We start from the raw sequence: 8,490 nt of genomic DNA, 5'->3' as shown, positions 1-8,490 counted from the left end.
GAGTAGCCTTTCCCTTCTCCAGGGGATCTTCCCAACCCAAGGATCGAACCCAGGTCTCCCACATTTCAGGCGGATTCTTTACCAGCTGAGCCACAAGGGAACAAATCCTTTACAAGACCACTCCTGGTCCCCCCATGCCGCCAGAAAGGCTTTAAGTGGCAAATCCCCCCCTTAACACTCCCAATACCGAGCCCTGTCCCGCTGGCCCCGCCTAGCAGCCATGTGGAGGGGCAGAGGGACACGTGTTGGATATTTGTTCGTAGGAAGCCCACAAATTTTGTGCCCCTTCTTACAATGAACCCAGATTCCTGTTGAGTGTATTGTAAATATCATTTTTGAACGAGCAGCTTGCATTTTCTTTTTGTCCCAAGCTCTAAATTATGTAGCTGGTTCTGACTCAGCCCTAACCTCTCACCTCCAGCAAAGACACCTAGAAATGGACTTCATAGTTTTTTTGGACACTTGACATAATTTTAGCTAATATCCCAGTGTATTTTTCTGGCCTAACCATTCATAGACATTATTATTGCCCTGGGAATAAAGTTTCTGGCAACAAAGAATGTCCTTGTAAGATGTTCTTTTTATTAAAAGAGGCAATATTGTCGATGAAGATTCAAACACAGGCGTCGTTTGAATTAGGGAATGATTATTCCCATTAAGAAGAGGTTCTTGTTTTCAGAAAAGCATTCCGTATGGAATTCCTTAAATAGCCGGCTTTCCTAATGCATTTTTAATGTGTTTCAACGTATTAAAAGTTACTTACACGCAGGCTTCTCAGGTCCGTGCACGGAGCCAGCGCACCCTGAGCCCTGCTCTGGTCCGGCCCCGCAGGGTTCAGGAGACACTGTGGCAGAGTGGGGGAAGGCGGTCCCTCTCGGAGGAGCTCTGCCTGCTGGGGGTCACCCAAAGCAGTGAAGATGCAGACAGACGAGATTCAGTAGGATGCCCTGGAGCAGCGGCAGGAATGGGAATTCCAGAGACAGGAAGATCCTTGAAGGGGCTGAGGTTTGCAGGTGGGCAGGTGGGCGGGGACTCTGGAAAGGCCCCGGGCAGTGCGTCTGGGGGAGGGTCCCGAGAGGAGAGGCCTGGTTGGCAGCACAACAAGGGCCCTCCTGCTGGTCTGAGGAGCCAGGCCTAGGGAAGAGAGGAGAGAGGCGTGCCAGCCCCGGAGCCACGAGGTGGGGAGATCACTGCCTGCAGGAAGGCAGGTCAGAGCTCAGGATCCCGGAGCTGCGGGTGGCAGAGCGGCCCTCTAACAGCCGTCAGACAGCGGAGCAGTGGACCTGGGCAGGCAGAGGCCCTGGGAGGGGGCACCAAAGCTGGAACGCGGGGAGACTCGGGGGCGGGAGGTGCCCTGAGAAAGGTTCCCCGTGTGTAACGTGGCCATGTCCAACTCTTGTGACTCCATGGACTGTAGCCCACCAGGCTCCTCTGTCCACGAGCTTTCCCAGGCAAGGAGACTGGAGTGGATCCTACCATTTCCTACTCCAAATCAAAGCTGGAGGGAGGGTCTATGGCTGAATGTGCAGGCAAGTCACTTGGACCGGGTGCAGACATGAGGATCCAGGAGAGAGACCCGGCCAGTCCCAGTAGGCTTCTGAGAGCTGATGCTGCTGGAAGCTTCCAGCGTGGGGGCAGGAGACACTACTCGGGAGGAAGGCCAGGAGAGAAAAGTTAAATGTGAAACTGGATGAGCCTGGCGGCAGGAGGGACAGGCTGAGGCAAAGGGCTGGCTGGGGGGATGGACCCTGCAGTCCAGGAGCACAGCCCTGGAGGGAGGGAGGTTTGTGGCTACTGATGCACTGCGGGAAGATGGGAAGTGAGGCTGGGGAGGGACGGAGGTTGGAGCACAGTCCACGGTCAAGGTCAGGAACAAGCCCACGGCGGTGACAGTAAAGAGACCAGCCTGGGAGCTCCCCAGTGGCCAGTGGTTAGGACTCCTCGCTTCCTCCACGGCCTGAGTTCAATCCCTGTTTGGGGAACTGAGATTCTGAAAGCCTTGTGATGCGGCCAAAAAAAAATTAAAAATAAAAGTTAAAAAAAGAGGAAGAGACCAGTTTAAAAGCCAAGGCTCTCGCGCAGCAGGGCTGCTCCGTGCCCCCTCGGCAGGTGCCCGTTGTGACTGCTGTGTTCAGGCTGCCACCCGTGTCGTCTCTGCATCCAGGCTAGCTCCTGGGGCCGTGCCCCCATCGGCCAGGCCAGACCGCTGTTCAGTAGAAGGCCCAGCTGCAGGAACTTCTCTCTGCCCTGCTGACACGCCCCCACTGAGGCCCATCATGCCCTGGGTGAGCTGGCATCAGCATCTTCGGGGAAAAGCCCAGGAGGCTGAGTCACTCGTTTGTAGTCTCGTGGGGTAAGTGGGACTGCATGCTGAGCCTGTCCAATTCAGGACCAGCCGGGATCCTTTCCAGCACTGGGCACTTCTGCCAACACCAGTGGACCACTGCCCCCAGGAACACTGTCACCCACCCCAGTAGATGACTGACACCCACCCATGGACTGGTACCATCCATGGATGAAACATCACTTGCCAATGGAACCCCAGCACAAAGGAATAGGCACAAAGGGAAAAGAGGTTCTTTAGGATGGGTTGGCCTTGAAACTCGTGTAGGACATCCAGACAGAGATGGTTAGCAGCAGGCTCTCTGGGGATTGGAGGGATGTTGGCACGTGGCTGACCACTGAAGCCTCGGCTTCACAGAGGGTCCCCGGGGAGACTGTATGTGGGGGACCCTCAGACGCCAGGGAACAAGGAGGGCCATCTCTTCACCTGGGTGGGCAGGACCCCACCTGGCCACGGCCCGTCCATCATCAGAGATGCTGGTGGGTAGGAGCAGCGCTGTCCTCCTTGGCCATGGGAGACAGGCTGGTGGGTGGTGTCTCTTCCCTTTCCTTTTTCATTCAAAAATAGCTGCTAGACTTCCCTGATGGTCCAGAGGTTGAGAGTCCACCTGCGAATGCAGGGGACACCAGTTCAATCCTTGGCCCAGGAGGACTCCACGTGCCACAGGGTGGCGAGGCCTGAGGATCACATCGACTGAGACGGCATGCCCTAGAGGCCACGCTCTGCGAGAAGAGCAGCTACTGCAGTGGGAAGTCCCCGCTCACCCCAACTAGAGGAAGCCCCACGCACCGGTGAAGACCCAAATAACTAACTACTTAAAAAAAAACTCAGGGCGGCCAGAATTTGATATAAGAAATCAGTGAACAACTGTTGTATATTAATGCATATATATGGAATCTAGAAAAATGGTACTGACGAACCTATTTGCAAGGGCAGGAATAGGTATGCAGACGCAGAGAACACACTCATGGACACGGTGGGGGAAGGAGAGGGTGGGCCGCACAGAGAGAGTGGCATGGGAACGTGAACATTACCATGTGCAAAACCGAGGGCCGGTGGGAGTTTGCTCATTACCATATGCAAAACAGAGGGCCAGTGGGAGTTTGCTCAAACAGGCGCTCTGTGAAAGCCTAGAGGCAGGGGATGGGGTGGGAGGTGGGAAGGAGGTTCAAGAGGGAGGGGACGCATGTTTACCTATGGTTGGTTCATGCTGCTGTGTGGCAGAAACCAGCAAAATATTGTAAAGCAATTATCCTCCAACTAAAAATAAGCACATTAAAAAAAGAAATCAATGATTTCTTAAAAATGAAATTGAATAATACATTTTTAGAAAGTAGCTATTGTGGGTCCCACTGGGCCAGCACAGGGTGCCCCTTGGCAGTTCCTGAGCTCAGTTTCCCCATCGTTAGCCAGGCCGTGAGAGAAATAAAGGGCTGGCCTGCAGGGCTGGGGAGCGGGCAGCCAGTGATTTTCTGAGTGCAGGTGCGTTTGGGGGGCGGGTTGGTCTGGGAAAATAAGGCGGGATGGCTGCAGACAAGGGGAGGCTTGTGGCTGAGATCCCTTCCCCTTCATTTTACAGATGGGAGCCTGGCTTGGGGAGGAGAACAGAGCAAGGAGGGTACAGGGACCCGAGGGGCACTCGGGCCCAGGGTGAGCCCCTCCGTCCTCAGCCGTGTCCTGCAGTGGGAGGTACGGTGGCCTTGAGCTGGCAAAAGCTGGACATGGCTCCACCCCACACCTCTTATGGGCAAGGACCTTGGCAGACGCTTTCACCTCTTGAACCTCGGTGCTCTCACCTGGGCAGAGAGGCTCAGAGGCCCCTCTGGCTCTGCTGCCTTCACAGGGTCATGCAGGGATCAGACCAGGTGAGGCGCCTCTTCCAGATTGAACCCATCCAGTCCTCCGCTCAGGGGCTGGCTTCCGGCTCACTCAGCTGGGACTAGGGGACCGGCCGTGTCCTCCATTAGAAGCAATCGAACAAGAGAGAATGCAAACATTTGTTCCAGAGGGAGATGGGTGTCCCTGGCAAACCAGAGCGTTTTCTTCTTGCAAACCACAGGTCAAGGAGACCCAGGATGAGCCGCCCCGCAAGCTGCAGGCATGACGCGCATTCTGTGGCCGCCAAGGAAAACGGCCTGGACACATGGCCCAGATCAAGGTCGTTCTCCAGAGGGCCTGGAATGGGGGTCGGCATGCATCTGCTGAGGAGTGTTCTTGGCACTGGGACTGGAGACGGACGGGGAGTGGGGCCAGCGATCCGGCTTCCTTGGAGGAAGTTTGCAGAATGTGGACAGAGCTGAATTTCCTTCTGTGCGCCGAGCAGAAAGAGCTCTTGACAAGGAGGCTCCTGGTGAAGAGGCTCCTGTTCCAGTTCCTGCAGCGTCCTGGGCAGCTGGGAGCCCCGGCCCCCAGGTGAGACCCCACCATGACTGGGTAAGAGAAGTGCCTACAGATGCCACGAGCACGGGTGCCCAGGATGGCCTGGCTCAGCTCCCAGTCCTTCTTCCCCCCTTGCTGGGCATCAGGACGTGAATTCAGCGTCTGCTCCACATCTTTGAGTGCCATGGGGTTCAGCACCCCTCCCTCCCCCAAAGGGAGATGAAGCTGACCTTTTGATGAGACCCTCTTATGCAACAGGCTTCCTGCCCACTGACTTCATTTTGCAGGAGTGGACACTAGGCCTGGAGGTTTAGGAAACCCACCCAGGCCCTGGGAAGGCTGATGTCCATGGGGGGAGTGGCCCAAGGGGAGGACGGGGGTGCGGGGTCCGGGGAGGCCAGATCAGGGCCCAACCCCACCGTCCACTCACTGAGAGGAGGTGTTAGACTCCCAGGATCTCAGTGCCCTTGGATGAGGGGGGAGGGTAGAAGGAAAGAATTCCAGACGCCTTACCTCACAGAAAGTTGAGAGCCTCAAGCTTCCCAGGTGGCTCACTGGTAAAGAATCCATCTGCTAACTCAGGAGACGCCAGAGATGCGGGTTTGATCTGGATACGGGTTGGGAAGATCCCCTGGAATAGGAAATGGCAACCTGCTCCAGTATTCTTTTTTTTTTTTAATTTGATTAATTAATGTATTTAATTTTTGGCTGTGTTGGGTCTTCAATGCTGCGTGGGCTTTTTCTGTAGTTGCAGAGGGTGGGGGCTACTCTCTGGCTGCAGTGGGTGGCTGCTCTTCATGCTGACTTCTCTGGTTTTGGAGCATGGAACGTAGGTGCATGGGCTCTGGGAGCTGTGGCTCCCGGGCTCTAGAGCACAGACTCAGTATGGGGGCGCACGGGCTTCGTTGCCTCGTGGTGTGTGGGATCTTCCCGGGCCAGGGCCCGAACGCGTGTCTCCTATGTGGGCAGCTGGATCCTTCACCACTGAGCCACTAGGGAAGCCCTGTTCTGCGTTTTTAGGAGATGGGATACATCAGCAGCTGTCTAGCCCTGGGTCAACAGCTGTGTTGAAATTCTCTCGCCGCTATCAGGCAAATTTTCAGAACTTTCAAATTCACATTTTTCTTGCATCCTTACCTTTCTCATTCCTCCCTGATTTACAAACCTTGAACCATCTTCTAATTCCCCAATAAATGAGTCATTATTGCCATTAACACTGGTTCTTGGCCTGTCTCTTTGCAATAGTAATGATCCTCATTTCATCACTGGAAGTGTTATTAATAACGCATAATTCCTTAAGTCCTATGTCACCAGTGACAGCCACACGACGGCTGAAAGATTTTTCACCTGTGTCCTCCGCAGAGGGTGACAAAGCTGGGCCTGGAAGCCTGGACCCCTGCCTCCCAGCCAACAGTGTTTTCCACTGGCCACAGTGGTCAGCCTCCCGGGCAGTATTCACCGGGCATCTTCTGTGGGGAAAGCATCTCTTCATTTTTTTATTAATTTTTATTGGAGTCTAGTTTGCTTGTAATGTTGTGTTAGTTTCAGGCATACAGCAAAGTGGATCAGTTATACGTCTACATATATCCGCTCTTGTTTAGATTCTCTTCCCATAGAGGTCATTACTGGGCATCTTTTGTGAGCTCAGCAGAGCTGTGATGTGGGCGGTTGGACACCAAGCTTGGACCTGGTCTAGTTTCAGTTAGAAACCATTACGTGTCAGCTGTACCTCCTTAGCTAAATTGTTAGATGAGTTGGCCTCAGTTTCCTCATCTATATAATGGGGTTGAAGGGTGAAGGATTAAAATGAGACAACACAGAAAGCCCTTATCTTGATGTCTGCCGTTTAATATGCACTTGCTCAACAAGCCCCTCGTTATTATAACTTGAAATGCGTGTCGGGTACCTGGCGCGGGCAGGGTGCTGACAAGGACTCTCTGATTTGGACTCTATAGGTTCAGATGAGATGCAGGGAGGCAGGGTGGGTGCAGGGTAGAAAGCGAGGCACTCTGCTGATGCTCTGGCATTCAGCTAACTGAATGGGTGGAGAATAAAAGAGGTTTGTTTTGCAAGTCCTTGAAAGCTTTCAATGAACTGTGGAAAAAAATCTTTGCTGAACATGCAAATGAATAATTGAGCTCACTTTCTATGCCTGCAGACACCAGCCACTGAAGGCTGAGTAGTTGAATTTCAGGACAGTGGAGCACCAAGGTTGAAGAGGTTTTTCCCCCATCACGACCTGAGGCAGAATGTGAAACTCAACTCCCTGGGGAATAAGAGAAGCGCCATCTGATAAAGCCAGGCTGCGTGTGTGTCAGTTGCTCAGTCGTGTCCAACTCTTTGCGACCCCATGACCTGCAGCTCACCAGGCTCCTCTGTCCATGAGATTTTCCAGGCAAGAATACTGGAGTGGGTTGCCATTCCTTTCTCCAGGGGATCTTCCTGACCCAGGGATCAGACCCAGGTCTTTTTCATTACAGGCAGATTCTTTACCGTCTGACCCACCAGGGAAGACGGAGTCAGGCTGGGGTGCTACTAATTAGGAGCGTTAGGTCCAGCTCCAACCCTCCAATTGAGGAGATTTAGGACTTCAATCGGGATGGTCCCGAGAAAGAGGTGGAATTCACAATAGGATGAGGCCTGACTGAAGAAGGAAAGATGGGGAGCACGTTGGTGTCCTGGGGTGGCCGTAACAGAGTCCCAGGTTGGGCAGCTTTAAATAGCAGAAATGTGTCCTCTCAAGGTTCTGGGAGCCAGACGTTCAAGATTAAGGCACTGGCAGGGCCGTGCTCCCTCTGAAGGCTCCAGGCAGGAATCTGCTCCACACCTCCCCCTTGGCTTCCGTGTGGCCAGCAGTCCTAGGCCCACGGTCACGTGAGGCTGTCCTGCACGCCCTCCTCTCTCTCATTCTCTATGTGTGTGTCTGTGTCTCTCCCATTATGATACCAGTCTTATTGGATGAAGGGCCCACCCTACCCTGGGATGACATCATCTTGACTCAGTGAGATGGGCAATGACCCTATTTCCAAATAAGGTCACCTTCTGAGGTTCTGGGGAGGTTGTGAATTTTTCGAGGATGTATCCAACCCCATATAGGAAGGAAAGTGAAGGGAGATAGATTGAAAGGGCTGACCACAAGCCTCACTCCCCCTGCTTGCCCCTGTACTGGACCTGGCCATTTGGGGTTCACAAAGTGTCCCCAGAAGCTTGGGGGAAGGTGGGGCCTTGACACCGCCGACCTTGTCATGTCCCCAGCCTCCCCTCTCCGGCTCACCCTACCCGACTCCGGCACCCAGTGTGCCAGGCTGGAAACCCGAGGCTGTCCTGGACGCCCTCCTCTTTTTCACCCACTCCTTCCCCTGTCTACCTGCATTATGCTCACCTTTCCCACCTCGAGGGCCCCACTGCTTGGCTCCACCCTGAGTCACCGTCCCAGCCTCCAGGGTCGGAGGCTGAGACCCCTGCGTCCAGTGGTGGCTGAGTGACCACTGATGACCGGCTGCTCCTCACCCCAAACCTTCAAGGCCCCTCCTCTTGGCGCCTGATTCCAGGACCTCTTCCAGGTGGCTGCTTTGCCACGGTGTCCTGTGGGTGTTGGGGACCCAGCTGAACCCAGCATTGGCAGTTTGGGGGGACCAGGCTCTGCCTCCCCCTATGACACCCTGGGCACTTGTCGGTCCAAGCACCTGCCACATGGCTCACTTGTGTTGCCAATAGGGAGGAAGTTCACTCACTTAATACTCACTTCAGCTGGCATGTAGCACTCT

General features: G+C 54.3%; 1 non-coding gene across 1 annotated transcript; it reads right to left on the bottom strand.

The window, feature by feature from the left end:
- Positions 1-240: 240 nt before the first annotated feature.
- Positions 241-375, bottom strand: LOC128049174 (small nucleolar RNA SNORA11). Its single transcript, XR_008199534.1, has one exon. It is a non-coding gene; the product is annotated as a small nucleolar RNA SNORA11 (small nucleolar RNA).
- Between the last annotated feature and the right edge of the window lie 8,115 nt (positions 376-8,490).

The sequence above is a fragment of the Budorcas taxicolor genome, chromosome 5, assembly GCF_023091745.1.
Source record: "Budorcas taxicolor isolate Tak-1 chromosome 5, Takin1.1, whole genome shotgun sequence".
Lineage (NCBI taxonomy): Eukaryota > Metazoa > Chordata > Mammalia > Artiodactyla > Bovidae > Budorcas > Budorcas taxicolor.
The sequence above is the reverse complement of the archived record's forward strand: the minus strand, read 5'-3'. Positions and strand labels throughout refer to the sequence as shown.